Source organism: Trachypithecus francoisi, unplaced genomic scaffold (assembly GCF_009764315.1).
Source record: "Trachypithecus francoisi isolate TF-2019V2 unplaced genomic scaffold, Tfra_2.0 Contig01579, whole genome shotgun sequence".
NCBI lineage: Eukaryota > Metazoa > Chordata > Mammalia > Primates > Cercopithecidae > Trachypithecus > Trachypithecus francoisi.
In genome coordinates this window covers 18,863,212-18,884,147 of record NW_022681442.1, presented here as the reverse complement: position 1 = coordinate 18,884,147, position 20,936 = coordinate 18,863,212, and the positions used below count along the sequence as shown (strand labels likewise).

At 38.7% G+C, this 20,936-nt stretch overlaps 1 protein-coding gene and 1 long non-coding RNA gene across 12 annotated transcripts in view; both read left to right on the top strand.

Moving 5' to 3' along the window:
- The window catches only part of VTI1A (vesicle transport through interaction with t-SNAREs 1A), a 382,574-nt gene that overhangs the window by 157,421 nt on the left and 204,217 nt on the right, over window positions 1–20,936 (top strand). The window lies entirely within an intron of this gene.
- On the top strand, window positions 1,459–5,678 carry LOC117066907. Its single transcript, XR_004430544.1, has 3 exons — window positions 1,459–3,502; window positions 3,541–5,212; window positions 5,538–5,678. It is a non-coding gene; the product is annotated as an uncharacterized LOC117066907 (long non-coding RNA).

Here is a 20,936-nt window from a genome sequence, read left to right as displayed (position 1 = left end):
CTAATGAATAAAATAATTTTACCAAAAGAGAAAATAAATCTGTGTACATTTCTTTTGTTTTACTTTGATAACATTACTCAGAACTTAGGACAAAATACCTATTTAAGAATTGCTTTCCCTCTGAACTCTAGGATGGATCTAGACTGTGTGGACTGTCTAACACATGAAATGAAAATGTCTGTCAGTTGTTGTCAGGCAGATTTTTGCTGCTTTCTTAATACCAAATTTTCTTATGCTCACTGTAAAGAAACCTAGAGCTACTTTTAATCTCAGCCATTTGTAATGAGAGCTGTCCCAGCATGGTGACATTGACAAATACTAATAATCTTTAAAAAGAAATGACAATGGAGTAATGTTACTTGCATTGGCCAAAGTCCAGTGATTCTAGGCATGACTCGTAAATAAGATTTCTTCTCTTATTGGACATAGGTAGAACATAATAAAATGTATTATCTGTTGAGCTGGATTGTCTACGCTTTTTGTTGCCATTGTTTTTCATTGTTTTCATCATCACGCAGTTTAGCAAGTAACTTGGAAGGACTTTTGGAAGCATTAGAAGGATTAGAAGTTCTGATTGATTGTCCATGCTTCCAATACGGTAGTTCCTTAAAAGCTCCCTAGTAATTTGGCAACATATTATTCTGATCACCTGTGTAAAATGTATTTGTGTATGATGACCTTTCTCAGTGTACATGGTAAGAATGAGGATAAGGTTCAGTGGGAAACTTGTTGAGTTCCTTAGAGGTCATCAAGATTATGCCATAGCAAATAATTAATTTTTATTATCAGTACCCTAAATTTATATATTTGGCATATAAAAACCAAATCTAGAAAGAAAAGAAGAAGCAAAAGTGAGTTATGCTCATTGTAAAATCTGACAAAATAGTCATCTTTGGTAAAGCCCATTTGGTGAGAAAGGTAATTATTTTAAAAATAAAAAAGCCATTTTATCATAAGTTTGAAAACTAAGGTATCAGGATTTTCATGTGACTAAAAATGTTGTCTATCTGTTATCAATCAGGTACCCAATCTGGTCAGATAGTCATTTGTCCTAGAGAGGTCTAGAAAGGAAAACACGGTTTTAATTAAGATTGGTAGAAACTAGAACAAGAGTTTTCAGTCTAAGTTAAATTTTGGTCATCATATATACATTTGTGTAACCTAGAGTGATTTCTTTCTTGCTTCCCACTAGTCATACTGTAATAAAATGACAAGCATCTTTCTGTTTTGTTTTGTTTTAAGAGACGGGGTCTCGCTCACTCTGTCACCCTAGCTGGAGTGCAATAGCATGATCATAACTCACTGTAACTTTAAACTCCTGGGCTCAAGTGATGATCCTCCCACCTCAGCCTCCTGGTTAGCTAGAATTTCAGGTACATGCCACCATATCCAGCCAGTTTTTTAAATTTTTTGTAGAGATAGGGGTCTCACTGTGTTGCCCAGGTTGGTCTGGAACTCCCAGCCTGAAGAAATCCTCCTTCCTCAGCCTCTGAAAGCACTGGGATTATAGGCGTAAGCCACCATGCCCAACCCACAAGCATCTTTTCAAAGAAGGCTTTGTAGATAATAATCTATAAAATATGGATTTCATGTGATTTTTCGTTTACCTAAAACATGTAAATAAAAGTTATAATGAAGCACTTGCCTATCTTGACAATAGAGAAAAATAAAACAATATATATCTATGCTTGCTTGTTTGGACACCATTCTCAATGTTTGCCATTTATTTTGCATATAACCTGAATATTTTACAAATATGGCGGTGAGGTAGGAAACAGACTGTTTTCTTCTTTCTGGTTTACAGATAATGGATTTTTTAAAAAATGATACTGATTTTCTCAATGTTAATAGTTATTCAACAGAACGAATAAATATTACTCTTTCCTTCTAATAAAGCACGTGTTCAGTACACATATCTAGTCATTTTGGAAGACTTTGCCCAATGGAGAAATGAAGGGGATGTTTTAATAATGGGATATACTATTTTATACCATTCAATATACTATTTAATAACAGTCTTGTAGTTGCTGAAAAAAAAAGTTGGTCTTTTTTAAAAGTTACAGTTGTTCATCTTTCGTGAAGGTTAATGTTTTTCTTTTGCTGCGTTTGTCTTTTCACATTTCGGCTCCTAGAATTTTTATACTACTGGAAGAATATATAAAGAATATGTTTCGTTTCCCCCCACTTCTTATGTCGGTATGGCTATCTTTACAAAATTCTTTATACAAAGATGTCCAAAAACACTCAGGTACTTCCTATGCTTTTATGCCTTTCACCTTCTTCCCTCTCGGTAGAGCTCACTCTCTCTCAGCCTTTTTTTTTCTCTTCTCCTTCTGTCTTTTTCTCTTTTTGTATCCCCTCTTTTGCAGACTCTTCACTGCCTAACTTTAAATTGATTAGAATGCATTAATTTTTAAATAAGTGTCACATATCCTTAACTGAGCACTAAAAGGTTGAGAAGGCTTCATGGTGTAGAGTCTGATCCAAAACTAAGTGAGAAGAATTTTAAAAACAAGGGCTGCCCTTCATTAGCCCTCATGCTATCTCCTGACAGGCTCAGTGCACTTCGTTGCCATGCCAGGCCAGGGCAAGCCCTGCTGCCGTGCACCATTTACCCTCTGTCAGCAGCTTCAGTCGGAGCTTGGGCGATACTGTACATGCGAGTCTGTCATGCGTCAGCCTCAATTAAGCTCATATTGCTGTGCTTGGAAACACATCAGCCTCCTGTTAACCATTTTTTTGTTCTTGCTGTTCCTTTTTTTTCTTCCATTTTTCCCATTCAGCTTTCTCTAGAAATCCATGTTTCATTTGGTGAAAATATGTTCATATTTTTTTCAACTTTTTACAAAGGGGAATGGGTTTTAGAGGAACTAATGTACATAGGTTCCAATAAGTTGATGGTACTCATGGAAATGTGCTCAGTTAACCCCTGAGTTCGTTAGTTAAAGAAGGGAATTATAGGTAACTCTCATCTGTACCTGTGCCATGCTTGGTCTTGAGTCTTAAGAAGCAATTTTGCTTTAGACTTTGTAAGGGTACAAGAGCATCAGGCATCTGGCATTATCAAATGTTGAAGTACTTCTTCACAACGTTTTGTTTACTCGTGCCCTTGTCACTTAAGGTGGTGCTTTTATTTTTTTAAGAATAGAATAAGACCTTACTACACTTGAGGGGGAGAAAGTGTAGACAGCAGCGGTTAATAATTTGGTTCACTCTTTTGTGGCTTACCATAAGTTTATGGGAAAAAGAAAGAGACCACCCATGGCTTCATCATGCCTGATGGTTGGCTCACCAACTTAGTCTCGTACAAGAAATTATCTTTAAAAGGGGATTCTCGAAAAAATAAAAGAAGAAGCTTTGAAGGGGGTTTCTTTTCCGTATCTAGATAACTATAGATTATCAGAAAGAGCTCCTGTGTATTTTAATGGACAGGTAGACATTGAGACAGTTGGGCATCTTGAAGGACTTGTGGAGATTTTATGGCCCTGGTCAGTTTGTGAAAGTCAGGTTAGATTTTATGGGCCTGGTCAGTTTGTGAAGTCAGGTTAATCCAAAAGGCTATTGTCAGATATTGGTCACAAGGCACAATTATGAAAGAAATTACAACACTGAAAATCCTAAGAGATCTGTGACAGCAAGGCTCTCAGCAGAAAGCAAGGTCAGTTTCACAGATGAGAATAGGGACACAAAATGTGTAGTTATTTTTTTTCTTTTTTCATAAGCACACCACCAGCATAGGAAAGTAGCTTTTAAATAGAATCATATTGATGGATCAATCCCAGGAAAGGAATGGAGTACACAGATAATGGAGTTCAGATTTCCAAAATATGTGGCAAATGGATCACTGTTGAAATTATTAGCTGAAAAAAAACCTAAAAATCCATCAATATCTGACATTTGTATTGGCAATGGGTTAAGGATTTCCAATAAGACTATGTGGCAGTCCATGATATTGACTTTCTGGAAGATATATATTAGCATTAGATGCGAAGTTTATTGAACATCTTAAAGGAAAAATTATTTGCAAGAATAAACTGTCACAGTAGTTTAGCAAGGGCAAGGTTTTTCTGAGATACTATAGATGGAGAGATTTCCATCTGGAAAACAGATGGCAGCAGAAAAGTGACATAAATTAATATTTCGGAATAGTTCTCTTACACCTCAGGTCCTGATGGATATTGTCAAGGGAGTCTTCACTTTAACTTTTTCTAGAGAACACATCTCTTTTTGTTTGGCTGAGTCACAACAATGAGGTTGTTTATTTATTTAACACATACTTTGAGGCCCTATTATGTGGCAGACACTTGTTAGGTACAGGTGAGTCAGTGGTGAACAAAACAGACCTCCCTGGCCCTCATGGGCTTTACAGCCTAATAATGAAAATAGACATTAAAATATATAAATTTTAAGCCATATTAATTGGATTGATGGAAAGTCCAGAGGGCTGTTAAAGTGTGTAATAGGGGATCTTGATCTTTGTCTGAGGGAGTCTGGGAAACTTCCCTAAATAAGTGACATTTAAAATGTGATCCGAAAGATAAGTAAGAATTAAGTAGGCAAAGGGCATGGGGAAGGGTGAAAGATAGGAATAGCCCACTAAGCAGAAGAAAGAGCCAAAGCAAAGACCCTAGGGTAGGAAGGAGTATGGCACACTGAGACAGTGAGGTGCACAGGGAGTGAGGTAGAGTGTGCTAGGAATGTGCCTAGAGGCAGAGATGAGAGCTAAATCATATTTAGGCTCTTAATGGGCCATATTTGGATTTTACCTGTATCTGAGACGACATTTTCCACCTGCAAAATAAGACGATTAAGCATAAAGTTCTCAACCTAGGAGGCTGTTGGAAATGAGTGATCTGATATTAATGGATATTAGATAAAAGTTTAAACATAGTATTTAATGCACTGAAGGATTATTAAGAAAATAAGGAAAATCCCCAAAAAGAGAAAGAGGGAAGCAGTAGGGTTGAAATTAGAATAGAGAGCAGTGATTTATAAGTGTACAAGAAAGCCCAAGATGTTCAGGGACCAAATTTAACCACCAGCACTGCAATCAGGAATCTAAAATGCAGGAGTACATGCACACTTGCATATGTGCCCACATATGCATTTGTACACACACTTATGTGTGCACACACTCACATGCAATAGGATAGCTAAACCTGAAACTCTTCTATTTAGCCAGTACACTTGAAGAGGGTTAAAATAGTCCTAGGTAGGCCGGGCGCGGTGGCTCAAGCCTGTAATCCCAGCACTTTGGGAGGCCGAGACGGGCGGATCACGAGGTCAGGAGATCGAGACCATCCTGGCTAACACAGTGAAACCCCGTCTCTACTAAAAAATTACAAAAAACTAGCCGGGCGAGGTGGTGGGCGCCTGTAGTCCCAGCTACTCTGGAGGCTGAGGCGGGAGAATGGCGTAAACCCGGGAGGCGGAGCTTGCAGTGAGCTGAGATCCGGCCACTGCACTCCAGCCTGGGCGACAGAGCGAGACTCCGTCTCAAAAAAAAAAAAAAAAAAAAAAAAAAAAAATAGTCCTAGGTAAATCATGCCTATTGACTTCCAGAAAAAACTAAACAAATTTTCTTCTGGAGGAAAGCATCCCTAAATTAGGCTCTCTGGATTCCTATACATTAAGTTCAACAAAATATGAGCTAATTAAAAAGATTTACCAAACATACAGTGAAAAAAAAATATAACCATAAATGAGAGTCAACTCAAACAGCAAATAACACATTTTTACTTCACAAGGTTTTCAAATTCTGTCATTATCAATGTAGAATAAAAATAAGAATTGTATATAATGTATACAGAAAATGAAAGTGGAACTTTTAAATGATCAAGCAATATAAGACTATTAAAATGTCCATAAGGAACCACACAGAACTTTTTGAAATTAAAATCTGGAGGAATGAATTTAAAAGCAGATCTGAGAAAGCTGAAGAGACAATTAGTGAATTGGAAAATATATCTGAAGGAATTATGCAGAATGCAACAGAGAGAGAAAATAAGGTGGAGCACACAAGAGAGATGTTGGGACATGTAGGATACAAAAAACAGACCAAAAAGACATCAAATTAGACTTCCAGAATGACAAGTTAGAGGAACAATAATTTGAAAAGATAATATCTGAGAAATTTCCAAGTCTGCCAAAAGACATAAATCCACAGAGACACAACATAGACCAAGCAAAATAAATACACAGTTTCACATCTAAACACCTTATAGTGAAACTACAGAACACCAAAGCCGATAAAGGCAGTCAGAGATAGAAGACACATCACCTGTCAACAGATGGCAAATTAGATTGAAAGTTGGCATCTCAACGAGAATTGAAGCCACAAGACAGTAAATAATATTCCAAGTTTTAAGGGAAAATAACTACCACCCTAGCATTGTCTTCTCAACAATGTGTCTTTCAATAACACGAGCAAGACAACATTTTCAGATAAATAAAAACTAGGACATTGCCATCTGTAGATTTTTACTAAAGGGGTTTTTTAAAAGAAGTACTTCAGAATGGAGGAAAATGACTCCAGAAGGAAGATAGAAGATACAGAAATGAAAACTGAACAAGAAATTACTAAATATAAAAGAATAAGATTTATATTTTAAATTTAGATTAAAAATAATAATAACAATATCTAATTTGGAAGGAGAGTTCATTTTAAGTAAAAGAACTAACCCCTTCTTCCTTTTTTGCTTTGTTATTGGAAGTTAGGAGGGGAGTGGTCAGAGTTAAAGTATTCTAAGGGCCTTATATTTTCAGGACACGTGTAAAAATATTCATAAACTTTGGACTTCGTTACATATGCATGGTAAAATTTCAAATATTCTCATTTAAAGAATAAAAATAAGATTAGAATCGAAACATTTTACAAAAATCATTTGTATTTCTATTTAAAAGCCAAAAAAAAAATGAAACAAATTAAAGGTGCCATTTACAACCACAAAATAGAAGATGCCTGGGAATGAATATAATAAAAGATATACAAAGCAGCTGGGCACAGTGGCTCACTCCTGTAATCCCAGCACTTTGGGAGACCAAGATAGCTGGATTACCTGAGGTCAGGGGTTCGAGACCAGCCTGGCCAACATGGTGAAGCGCTGTCTTTTCTAAAAATACCAAAAAATAGCCCAGTGTGGTGGCACCTGCCTGTAGTCCCAGCTACTCGGGAGGCTGAGGCAGGAGAATCACTTGAACCCGGGAGGCGGAGGTTGCAGTGAGCTGAGATGGTGCCATTGCATTCCAGCTTGAGCAACAGAGTGAGATTCTGTCTCAAAAAAAATAAAAAATAAAAAATACAAGACTGATCTCTTCTATTTAACAGCTGTGAACTTGAGCCAGTTAATTTCTCTGAGCCTGTTTCTCATCTATAATATGGCAATAATAGTAGTACTTAATAGAATGGTGAAAATTAAATGAGATAAGTAGCATTTAACAGTGTACCAAGTCCACAGTAAAACTCCCAATAAAAATTAGCCCCTACCTCATCAACATCATCATCATTATCATCCTTAAGTGTGAAGCTAAAAGGCATGAGAGAAATAATGACCCCAGCATTCCAAGATCTTAGAGCCTAATAGACTGGGATAATGAAATATACAAATCATTATTTTTTATTTATATATATAATATATATATAGTAAATGTCAAAAGGTAATATCAACGGACTGTTAGGAAGGAGCAATAATGTTTGGCTTAGGGGAAGGAAGAAGGGTTGTCAGAAGAGACTTTGTGAGGTAGATGATTTTTGACTCTGACCTTAAAATATTAGTATAGTTAGAATATGCATACCATAGATAGGGAGGACATTAGGCCAAAGTGTTGCTATATATACATTTTGGAGTCTGCCTTCATTAGGCAGATATCTAATTATTGAATATTATTAGGACATCCAAGGTGGACAGCAGGGAGATGCAAAAGCACAATGGATGATTGAGGGGTAATTCAGCTTGACTGGTTAAGAGGAGGTGAGGTTGGAAGGATAGGGTAGAGGAAATACATTGAAATTATAGAACTGAGTTTTGTTCACACAGCCTATCATGATAATCAGCCGAGTATTAATTAGCTGTCAGATAACAAGATGATGTCTGGGAGAATCTCTAAGAAAAAATAAATACATCCTCTGGAATCATGCCTGGCACATTAGTAAACACAGTTTTGTTTTGTTTTTTAAAGAACTAATATATATATCGGCCAGGTACGGTGACTCACGCCTGTAATCCCAGCACTTTGGGAGGCCGAGGCGGGCGGATCACAAGGTCAGGAGATCGAGACCATCCTGGCTAACACGGTGAAACCCCGTCTCTACTAAAAATACAAAAAAAAAAAAAAAATTAGCCGAACGTGGTGGCAGCCACCTGTAGTCCCAGCTGGAGGCTGAGGCGCAAACCCGGGAGGCGGAGCTTGCAGTGAACGGAGATTGCACCACTGCACTCCAGCCTGGGTGACAGAGCAAGACTCCGTCTCAAAAAAAACAACAACAACAACAACTAATATATATTTTGCAGTGTGTTCAGAAAATTGTCATATTGGTAATGTCATGTCAAAGTAAACTAGCAGGGTGTTTTGTTTTCCAGCTGACTTCATGATTGAAAAGATAAGTATATACATGGTCCGAGCCAATCCATTGGATTTGGAAAATGGTTCTTTGGGAGAAACAGTGGAAAGGGAGCTTAATGGGACTAAAAATGTGGAAATAAGTCAGACATGATCATGAAGACAGTTCCTTATGTTCACCTGGAGGTCTGGGTGGGGAACGCTTTCCAGGGATGGAGAAAATGTGGGCCCTTGTGTTCAAGAATCTTACAGTCTCATTTTAGGAGCTAGACTGACACTCCAACAGCTCTTCTTTGAACTCTTCGCTGCCTCCACCTGGGAGGCCCCAAAGCTACAAGGCTGGCCTGGGGCTTCTTTAATGTTGTTTCTGCAAAATATACAACTATGTTTGTTTCTTATTTCCAAACCATACCTAATTTTTGCAGAGCTTTCCTCTTTAATGTTTTGCCCAGATGCACACAATCGTCATTCTCCTCGTGACTAGACACAGCTGGGGGAGGAATGTCTGCTAGATGAGACTTTAATTAACTTCCTTCCTTGTGAGTAAGGCTCGGGATAAAATGTACATGGATCTTTCTTGCCTTTTTCCTTGACAGTGGAACTGATTTGCTTGCCAACAAGTACATATGTAGTGGGATCAGGAGGGGAGGATGGAAGCTAGAGGTGGAAGGGAAGGAGACAGCACCTAGGGGAGGACATAGCTGAAAGAGTGTCCAGCATGGAGAACATGGCTGTCCATGTGGTTCGGGAAGGTGTCGACCCCTAGGTTGCAATTTTAACTTTGAAATTGTTCAGCAACAATCTGGTTTTCCCAAGACTTTTAAAACTGTTGTCCAGGCCAAGCATGAGCAGTCGCAGCTCCCGCTCTTTCTGCTTCATCTTCTTCCCCTTTTTTACTTTTTATGCCAAAGAGTTTCTCAGTGTATTTGGTCACAGATCCTGTTCATCTTACCATCTCATGAAACAAGATGGGGGGAAATGTTGGACTTAGGCGCACTTCATAAATAGTTTTTATATATGTTTTATGTAAGTTTTTCATAGTCCCTCTACCGTCCTTATCAGGTACACATTATTGTCCCCATTATTCAAATGAGAACTTAAGGTTAAGTGACTCTCTCAAGTTCACAAGCCAAGAAAAGAGCAAAAATTTGTACCTAAATTCTCCTAATCTGGGAACCATTCCACCACATTGTACTACCTCTTAGGTTCATGTGTATCATTTCAGTGAGCACCAATGTGTCCCATCCTTCTCTGGACCCTGTCTCTGGAAGTACTTTATAAATGTACTTCTGCCTTGGCTTTTCCAGTCATAGCATGTAGCACGAAATCCTTAATTGTCCACTGTGTAACACCTTTCAAGACATGCACTGTTCCATGTGGCACTGACTACTCCAGAGTCCCTGGCAACATTATGCTTTTTTTGCACACTCGTCTCTATTTTCCATGCTATACATTCCTTATATGCAAGGTACTCTTAGTAATTGCAGCATCTGGCCACCGTCCTTGGCCCCATAGTATCACCTGGTACTTGTTTGCTAAATGACAGTATTCCTCAGTTGTAGGAGTCGAGAGAGAGAGAAAGAGAAGAGGGAGACGGTAGAGAGAGAGAGTTGGGGTGCTTATTTTAACTCTGGTTCTAATCATGCTGCAGGATCAGCTTGCCAAGAAACACTTAAGGCTCTGTTTTTTGTATGTAGGCAGGTAATCCTCTGATAGAGAAACATACAGTTATCCCATCAAAATGTGAGCACAGAAATGTATCAACAACATGCCATAAGCCAATCGATATACCTAAAAGCCAAACTGCAAACCAGTCCCTGTGCCCCTGAAGGGGGCCTCAGAATATAGCTGTTTTTGCAGGCTTTAACATTAATTGGCACAAGACACACCCAACTGAAGCAACATCTGTTGCTGGTTTTGAGCTTCCTCTGCCTTTTACTGATGCTAAAATTTTTAACTTTGGCTTTGGTAGATTTTCATGCAGACCAAGAGTGCTATTTTTATGTATAAAATTTTATATTTATAAAACAAAAAGTACCTTAAAAAAAAAAAAAAGAACAGGTGTAATGGGATCGGGTAGAAGAGCTAGGACTAGAAAGAGTCACATATGTATTTCTTTATAATGGATTAAGGGAAAACCAGGAAATAAGTGCAGACTGGACATGTTTCAAAAGAAAATAAGATTTGAAAGATAAAAATCATCAATTCCTATAATTTAGATTTTTACCCAGAGTCAGTGTGTTCATATAATCTCCTTTATTCTTGTAAGCATTTGGTGCAGCAGAGTTCTTTCAAACATCTTGAAAATGTTTTGTCCAAATAGCTATACTTTCCAGTGTTGGTTTAAAAATGCGAATTAAAAAATCTGAAGTACAAGTTAGGAGGTAGATTGGTAGAAAGTTGAAGCTATGTAAATAAGAATAGGCTGTAACTTAAGTTTTCCAAATTCCGATTATGGGTATTCCAGTGCATTTAGACAAGCTGGGTTTGTTATTTTTGGAGTTAATAAGCAATTTCACAATGTGCTATATATCACTTTTAAAGACATGATAAATTGTCCCTAATGGTATTGTGTGTATAAACTAGAGCTGTTTCTGCCTCGTGTGTAATGCTCAGGATGGGGTGGTACACCTGAAAAGGCTTGGATTTTAATGGGGCCTTTTTAGCACTTTTGCACCTCGTATGTTCAGGATTATGTTTGATTGATGACTTTAAATGTGCTGGCATGAGAGATATGTAGATCTTAATGCTCTTAAACCATTTGTTTTCCAATCTCTATAAAAGGCCCCTCTGTTTTGGGGTAACACTTTATCCTTCTTAAGTAAACAGAAATAGGTTTCTGGGATTTTGCTTTTTAACATTGTAAATCCAGCAGGAAAGAGACAGGCTAGAGGCTTTTAAGAGAAAACTGAAAACACCATGTTCCCATTTTATTAGAGTAGCCCCAAAAAGTCAGGGCGTGTGTGTGTGTGTATGTATGTGTAGATATATTTTTCTTTCTTCTAAACAGTATTAAAATAACCCTCTTTTTTTTTTTTTTTTTTGCCAGAACTCTCTGAATCTTTTCTTCCTTTGGACCACTTAATATCTCAGCCATTATCCTCAGCCTGCTGGCTGAGAACTCTCTTTGGATCCGGTCATGATCTGAAACAGCTACAGGGTTGGCTACTGTGTGGCCAGGGGCACATTCTCCCCGACAGGTCTTAGAACAAGAGATTGGGGCTATAATCGAATCCTGCTTCCCAAAAGGCACTGGGACTTACTACCCAAGCCTGAAGGTGTTTTATAATCCATTCCTATAGGATTCCTCTGACTTGGACAAAATCTTCAGTGCTTCAGGAGAGGCTAGAAAAAAATACTAGCAAGGGTTTCCAGCTTCTGATTAACAACCGCGGCACTGTGCAGGAAAAGGGTGAAAATTGCTTCTGCTAAAGGAATGGATTGTTTTAAGATTTTAAGAACTGATTATAAACAGGTTACTTAGGCAGGAGAGAACTGCACTGGTCAGAAGCAGCCTCTGCTGCCAAGCAGTGAAACCTATTGTAGCAGCAGATCTATTTGCAAGGGCCTTCAGCCTCGGCTCCCAGTTGTCCATCATCTTTCAAGAAAAGAGAACAGCATGGGACTGACAAACACATTTTCACTTCCGTCTAAGATATGAACTTAGGGGCTCGGGAGTTGAAAGACTAGTGCATTTACCCATATTTATAATATGTTGCTAATTAGCAGTCACTGTCCTTGTGATCTTTTTCTTTGTGGTCCTCTAGAGGCATCCCATTTCTTTCATTTCCTTTCCATCATCAGCAACACTAAATGGAATATGGATTATTCTGGCAGCAGGGCAGTTTGAGCCCCCTGATTAGTCTAGAATGAAATGTGAAGGAAAAAAGAAAGTATGAAATGAGCCATTGTGTCTCCTTGTTCTCAAGATGTTATTTTGAAATCTTTGTGGTAGTGATGTATTCGCTGGTGGTTCATATTACCTAGACACTTCTAGGATACCTGGGAGGGCTTTTTAATATACATTTTCATTCTTTATGTCTTATTTTTAAAATGGTTCTTATTAGGATAAATGCTTATAAGACTCCTAGGATACCTGGGAAGGTTTTTGAATATACATTTTCATTTTTATTTTTTTAAAAAGTTCTTATTAGGATAAATGCTTATAAGTGAAATATAAGTATAATAACAGGAAAGATAAAAATTGAAGACACAATGTTAGGGTACTTAAAATGGCTCAAACCTCATAACCTTTTATTAACAGTTTGCTGCTGTTGTTGTTATTGCTGTTTTAAGTCTGTGAATCAGCAGTTTTGCAGTTTCTGATATGTTTTCTGCCAAATAATCACAAGATTATTTTTCACTTGAATAATTGGAATTGTTTATTGTAATGGGTAGCTTAAGGGCCAGACATGGTAGCACAGGCCTGTGATGTCAGCATTTTGGGAGGCCAAGACAGAAGGATCACTTGAGGCTGGGAGTTCAAGACCAACCTGGGCAACATAGTGAGCCCCATCTCTACAAAATATTTAAAAAATTAGCCAGACACAGTGGCACACACCTATAGTCTTAGCTACTCGAGAGGCTAAGGCAGGAGGATCACTTGAGCCTAAAAGGTCGAGACTGCAGTGAGCCGTGATCATGCCAGTGTACTCCAGCCTGAGTGCCAGAGTGTGGTGCTGTCTCAAAAAAATTAAAAAGTATTTTGTAACAAAGTAAGGGCTGAATACATATGTTTAACTTGGGTGTAGCCTTTGTGGCTACACCTATATTTGTGTGTGTATGTGTTTGAGTGTAAAAGACTGCTGAAAGCACAACAGCAGCATTACATATGGAAGCACGATTATCGGAAGCATCAGGTATATGCAAAGGAAAAGCTAGCGACCTGGATGGGATTGGAGACTTATTCTAAGTGAAATAACTCGGGAATGGAAAACCAGACCAGGTGCGGTGGCTCACACCTGTAATCCCAGCACTTTGGGAGACCGAGGTAGGTGGATTACCTGAAGTCAGGAGTTCAAAACTAGCCTGGCCAACGTGGTGAAACCCCATCTCTACTAAAAATACAAAAAATTAGCCAGGCATGGTGGCGTGTGCCTGTAATCCCAGTTACTGGGGAGGCTAAGGCAGGAGAATTGCTTGAATCTGGGAGGCAGCGGTTGTAGTGAGCTGAGATCACATCACTGCACTCCAGTCTGGGCAACAAGAGTAAAACTCTGTCTCAAAAAAAAAAAAAAAAAGGAACACCAAACATCGTAGATTCTCTCTCATAAGTGGGAGCTAAGCTGTGAGGATGCAAAGGCATAAGAATGACACAATGGACTTTGGGGAGTTAGGGGGAAAGGGTGGGAAGGGGATGAGAGGTAAAAGACTACAAATTGGGTGCAGCGTATACTGTTCAGGTGATGGGTGCACCAAAATCTCACAAATCACCACTAAGGCACTTACTCATGTTACCAAACACTACAGAAATAAAAAATTTTTTTAAAAAGATAGTACTAAAATAAACCTCTAATAAATTGTGTAAAGCACTTAGAGCAGTAGCTGCACAAAGTGGTAGATCAACAAATTTGTATTACTGTTATGTCTTTTCTAATCTTTCTGTTTTCCCCAAGAAAATGTCAGCAAGAAGAAACAAAGTACATTTGGAAACTGCGTACTTTTTTTGTAATTATTTCGCAGTAGTTATGTGGACGCATCATTCAGTTCTAGAATCAGTTAGAATCAACAGCTTGGTTCCACACAAAACCTTCATTTTTCAGATGATGTGGCTGAAGCACAGACAGGTAAAAGCTCCCTCCTGGAGGTCACATAACAGTGGAAATCTGAGGTTTTAAGACCATGAAATCAAAAACAAATAGGAATTTTGGGGCAACTGCTCAGCTTCTTCATGTGGCCATATCTTTATTTTTTTTTAATCTATATCTTCAAAAATCTAAGCATTTATGCCTTTTAAAAAAGATTTTTTTCTGTTTATTAGGCAAATTGAATTTGAGATATATATTATCAACATTCATAAAGCTACAGTATATTTATCTGTTGATTTATAGAATTATCTGTACTAATGAAATTAAAATCTTTTTCTGTTGCTGAGGACAAAACTACATCTTAATCTTCTTTGTATCCCTAAAAATGCTTAGTAAAATAACTCCTAACAAGTATTTTCAAAAAAAAAAGAAAAAAGAAAAAAGAAAGATAAAAGAAATATAGAGCCAGAACTGATGTTAAAAAAAAAATTATTATACTTTAAGTTCTAGGGTACATGTGCACAACGTGCAGGTTTGTTACATCTCTATACATGTGCCATGTTGGTGTGCTGCACCCATTAACTGGTCATTTACATTAGGTATATCTCCTAATGCTATCCTTCCCCCTTCGCCCGACCCCACGACAGGCCCTGGTGTGTGATGTTCCCTTTCCTGTGTCTAAGTGATCTCATTGTTCAATTCCCACCTATGAGTGAGAGCATGCGGTGTTTTGTTTTCTGTTCTTGCAATAGTTTGCTGAGAAGGATGGTTTCCAGCTGCATCCATGTCCCTACAAAGGACATGAACTTATCCTTTTGTATGGCTGCTTAGTATTCCATGGTGTATATGTGCCACATTTTCTTAATCCAGTCTGTCATTGATGGACATTTGTGTTGGTTCCAAGTCTTTGCTGTTGTGAATAGTGCGGCAATAAACATACATGTGCATGTGTCTTTATAGCAGCATGACTTATAATCCTTTGCGTACCCAGTAATGGGATGGCTGGGTCATATGGTATTTCTAGTTCTAGATCCTTGAGGAGTCGCCACACTGTCTTCCACAAGGGTTGAGCTAGTCTACAGTCCCACCAACAGTGTAAAAGTGTTCCTATTTCTCCACACTCTCCAGCACCTGTTGTTTCCTGACTTTTTATTTTTTTATTTTTTTATTTTTTTTATTTTTATTTTTTATTTTTTATTATATTTTAAGTTCTAGGGTACATGTGCATAACGTTTATATCATGTATAACTCCCCAATGCAATCCCTTCCTCCTCCTCCCTCCCCATGATAGGCCCCAGTGTGTGATGTTCCCCTTCCCGAGTCCAAGTGATCTCATTGTTCAGTTCCCACCTATGAGTGAGAACATGCGGTGTTTGGTTTTCTCTTCTTGTGATAGTTTGCTAAGAATGATGGTTTCCAGCTGCATCCATGTCCCTACAAAGGACGCAAACTCATCCTTTTTCATGGCTGCATAGTATTCCATGGTGTATATGTGCCACATTTTCTTAATCCAGTCTGTCACAGATGGACATTTGGGTTGATTCCAAGTCTTTGCTATTGTGAATAGTGCCGCAATAAACATACGTGTGCATGTGTCTTTGTAGTAGAGTAATTTATAATCCTTTGGGTATATACCCAGTAGTGGGATAGCTGGGTCATATGGTACATCTAGTTCTAGATCCTTGAGGAATCGCCATACTGTTTTCCATAATGGTTGAACTAGTTTACAATCCCACCAACAGTGTAAAAGTGTTCCTATTTCTCCACATCCTCTCCAACATCTATTGTTTCCTGACTTCTTAATGATTGCCATTCTAACTGGTGTGAGATGGTATCTCATTGTGGTTTTGATTTGCATTTCTCTGATGGCGAGTGATGACGAGCATTTTTTCATGTGTCTGTTGGCTGTATGGATGTCTTCTTTTGAGAAATGTCTGTTCATATCCTTTCCCCACTTTTTGATGGGGTTGTTGTTTTTTTTCTTGTATATTTGTTTGAGTTCTTTGTAGATTCTGGATATTAGGCCTTTGTCAGATGAGTAGGTTGCAAAAATTTTCTCCCATTCTGTAGGTTGCCTGTTCACTCTGATGGTAGTTTCTTTTGCTGTGCAAAAGCTCTTTAGTTTAATGAGATCCCATTTGTCAATTTTGGCTTTTGCTGCCGTTGCTTTTGGTGTTTTAGACATGAAGTCCTTGCCCATGCCTATGTCCTGAATGGTACTACCTAGATTTTCTTCTAGGGTTTTTATGGTATTAGGTCTAACATTTAAGTCTCTAATCCATCTTGAATTAATTTTCGTATAAGGGGTAAGGAAAGGATCCAGTTTCAGCTTTCTACTTGTGGCTAGCCAATTTTCCAGCACCATTTATTAAATAGGGAATCCTTTCCCCATTTCTTGTTTTTGTCATGTTTGTCAAAGATCAGATGGTTGTAGATGTGTGGTATTATTTCTGAGGACTCTGTTCTGTTCCACTGGTCTATTCTCTGTTGTGGTACCAGTACCATGCTGTTTTGGTTACTGTAGCCTTGTAGTATAGTTTGAAGTCAGGTAGCGTGACGCCTCCAGCTTTGTCCTTTTGACCTAGGATTGTCTTGGCAATGCGGGCTCTTTTTTGGTTCCATATGAACTTTAAAGCAGTTTTTTCCAATTCTGTGAAGAAACTCATTGCTGGCTTGATGGGGATGGCATTGAATCTATAAATAACCTTGGGCAGTATGGCCATTTTCACGATATTGATTCTTCCTATCCATGAGCATGGTATGTTCTTCCATTTGTTTGTGTCCTCTTTGATTTCACTGAGCAGTGGTTTGTAGTTCTCCTTGAAGAGGTCCTTTACATCCCTTGTAAGCTGGATTCCTAGGTATTTTATTCTCTTTGAAGCAATTGTGAATGGAAGTTCATTCCTGACTTGGCTCTCTGCTTGTCTGTTACTGGTGTATAAGAATGCTTGTGATTTTTGCACATTAATTTTGTATCCTGCGACTTTGCTGAAGTTGCTTATCAGCTTAAGGAGATTTTGGGCTGAGACGATGGGGTTTTCTAAATATACAATCATGTCATCTGCAAACAGGGACAATTTGACTTCTTCTTTTCCTAACTGGATACCCTTGATTTCTTTCTCTTGCCTGATTGCCCTAGCCAGAACTTCCAACACTATGTTGAATAGGAGTGGTGAGAGAGGGCATCCCTGTCTTGTGCCAGTTTTCAAAGGGAATTTTTCCAGTTTTTGCCCATTCAGTATGATATTAGCTGTGGGTTTGTCGTAAATAGCTCTTATTATTTTGAGGTACGTTCCTCAATACCGAATTTATTGAGCGTTTTTAGCATAAAGGGCTGTTGAATTTTGTCAAAAGCCTTTTCTGCATCTATTGAGATAATCATGTGGTTCTTGTCTTTGGTTCTGTTTATATGCTGGATTACGTTTATTGATTTGCGAATGTTGAACCAGCCTTGCATCCCAGGGTTGAAGCCCACTTGATCATGGTGGATAAGCTTTTTGATGTGCTGCTGAATCCGGTTTGCCAGTATTTTATTGAGAATTTTTGCATCGATGTTCATCAGGGATATTGGTCTAAAATTCTCTTTTTTTGTTGTGTCTCTGCCAGGCTTTGGTATCAGGATGATGTTGGCCTCATAAAATGAGTTAGGGAGGATTCCCTCTTTTTCTATTGATTGGAATAGTTTCAGAAGGAATGGTACCAGCTCCTCCTTGTACCTCTGGTAGAATTCAGCTGTGAATCCATCTGGTCCTGGACTTTTTTTCGTGGGTAGGCTATTAATTGTTGCCTCAATTTCAGAGCCTGTTATTGGTCTATTCAGGGATTCAACTTCTTCCTGGTTCAGTCTTGGGAGAGGTAAGTGTCCAGGAAATTATCCATTTCTTCTAGATTTTCTAGTCGATTTGCGTAGAGGCATTTATAGTATTCTCTGATGGTTGTTTGTATTTCTGTGGGGTCGGTGGTGATATCCCCTTTATCATTTTTTATTGCGACTATTTGATTCCTCTCTCTTTTCTTCTTTATTAGTCTTGCTAGCGGTCTGTCAATTTTGTTGATCTTTTCAAAAAACCAACTCCTGGATTCATTGATTTTTTGGAGGGTTTTTTGTGACTCTATCTCCTTCAGTTCTGCTCTGATCTTAGTTATTTCTTGCCTTCTGCTAGCTTTTGAATGTGTTTGCTCTTGCCTCTCTAGTTCTTTTAATTGTGATGTTAAAGTGTCAATTTTAGATCTTTCCTGCTTTCTCTTGTGGGCATTTAGTGCTATAAATTTCCCTCTACACACTGCTTTAAATGTGTCCCAGAGATTCTGGTATGTTGTATCTTTGTTCTCATTGGTTTCAAAGAACATCTTTATTTCTGCTTTCATTTCGTTATGTACCCAGTAGTCATTCAGGAGCAGGTTATTCAGTTTCCATGTAGTTGAGCGGTTTGGATTGAGTTTCTTAGTCCTGAGTTCTAGTTTGATTGCACTGTGGTCTGAGAGACAGTTTGTTATAATTTCTGTTCTTGTACATTTGCTGAGGAGTGCTTTACTTCCAATTATGTGGTCAATTTTGGAATAAGTGCGATGTGGTGCTGAGAAGAATGTATATTCTGTTGATTTGGGGTGGAGAGTTCTATAGATGTCTATTAGGTCCGCTTGGTGCAGAGATGAGTTCAATTCCTGGATATCCTTGTTAACTTTCTGTCTCGTTGATCTGTCTAATGTTGACAGTGGAGTGTTGAAATCTCCCATTATTATTGTATGGGAGTCTAAGTCTCTTTGTAGGTCTCTAAGGACTTGCTTTATGAATCTGGGTGCTCCTGTATTGGGTGCATATATATTTAGGAGAGTTAGCTCTTCCTGTTGAATTGATCCCTTTACCATGATGTAATGGCCTTCTTTGTCTCTTTTGATCTTTGATGGTTTAAAGTCTGTTTTATCAGAGACTAGGATTGCAACCCCTGCTTTTTTTTGTTCTCCATTTGCTTGGTAAATCTTTCTCCATCCCTTTATTTTGAGCCTATGTATGTCTCTGCATGTGAGATGGGTCTCCTGAATACAGCAGACTGATGGGTCTTGACTCTTTATCCAGTTTGCCAGTCTGTGTCTTTTAATTGGAGCATTTAGTCCATTTACATTTAAGGTTAATATTGTTATGTGTGAACTTGATCCTGTCATTATGATATTAACTGGTTATTTTGCTCATTAGTTGATGCAGTTTCTTCCTAGCCTCGATGGTCTTTACATTTTGGCATGTTTTTGCAATGGCTGGTACCGGTTGTTCCTTTCCATGTTTAGGGCTTCCTTCAGGGTCTCTTGTAAGGCAGGCCTGGTGGTGACAAAATCTCTAAGCATTTGCTTATCTGTAAAGGATTTTATTTCTCCTTCACTGATGAAACTTAGTTTGGCTGGATATGAAATTCTGGGTTGAAAATTCTTTTCTTTAAGAACGTTGAATATTGGCCCCCACTCTCTTCTGGCTTGTAGAGTTTCTGCCGAGAGATCTGCTGTTAGTCTGATGGGCTTCCCTTTGTGGGTAACCCGACCTTTCTCTCTGGCTGCCCTTAAGATTTTTTCCTTCATTTCAACTTTGGTGAACCTGGCAATTATGTGTCTTGGAGTTGCTCTTCTCGAGGAGTATCTTTGTGCGTTCTCTGTATTTCCTGAATTTGAATGTTGGCCTGCCCTACTAGGTTGGGGAAGTTCTCCTGGATGATATCCTGAAGAGTGTTTTCCAACTTGGTTCCATTTTCCCCCTCACTTTCAGGCACCCCAATCAGACGTAGATTTGGTCTTTTTACATAATCCCATACTTCTTGCAGGCTTTGTTCATTTCTTTTTCTTCTTTTTTCTTTTGGTTTTCTCTTCTCGCTTCATTTCATTCATTTGATCCTCAATCGCTGATACTCTTTCTTCCAGTTGATCGAGTCGGTTACTGAAGCTTGTGCATTTGTCACGTATTTCTCGTGTCATGGTTTTCATCTCTGTCATTTCGTTTATGATCTTCTCTGCATTAATTAGTCTAGCTGTCAATTTTTCCACTTTTTTTTCAAGATTTTTAGTTTCTTTGCGCTGGGTACGTAATTCCTCCTTTAGCTCTGAGAAGTTTGATGGACTGAAGCCTTCTTCTCTCATCTCGTCAAAGTCATTCTCTGACCAGCTTTGATCCGTTGCTGGCGATGGGCTGCGCTCCTTTGCAGGGGGAGATGCGCTCTTATTTTTTGAATTTCCAGCTTTTCTGCCCTGCTTTTTCCCCATCTTTGTGGTTTTATCTGTCTCTGGTCTTTGATGATGGTGACGTACTGATGGGGTTTTGGTATAGGTGTCCTTCCTGTTTGATAGTTTTCCGTCTGACAGTCAGAAGGACTGTCTGTTGGTCTGTTGGAGATTGCTTGAGGTCCACTCCAGACCCTGTTTGCCTGGGTATCAGCAGCAGAGGTTGCCAAAGATAGAATATTGCTGAGCAGCGAGTGTACCTGTCTGATTCTTCTTTGGAAGTTTCCTCTCAGGGATGACTCCACCCTGTGAGGTGTGGGGTGTCAGACTGCCCCTAGTGGGGGATGTCTCCCAGCTAGGCTACTCAGGGGTCAGGACCCACCTGAGCAGGCAGTCTGTCCGTTCTCGGATCTCAACCTCCGCGTTGGG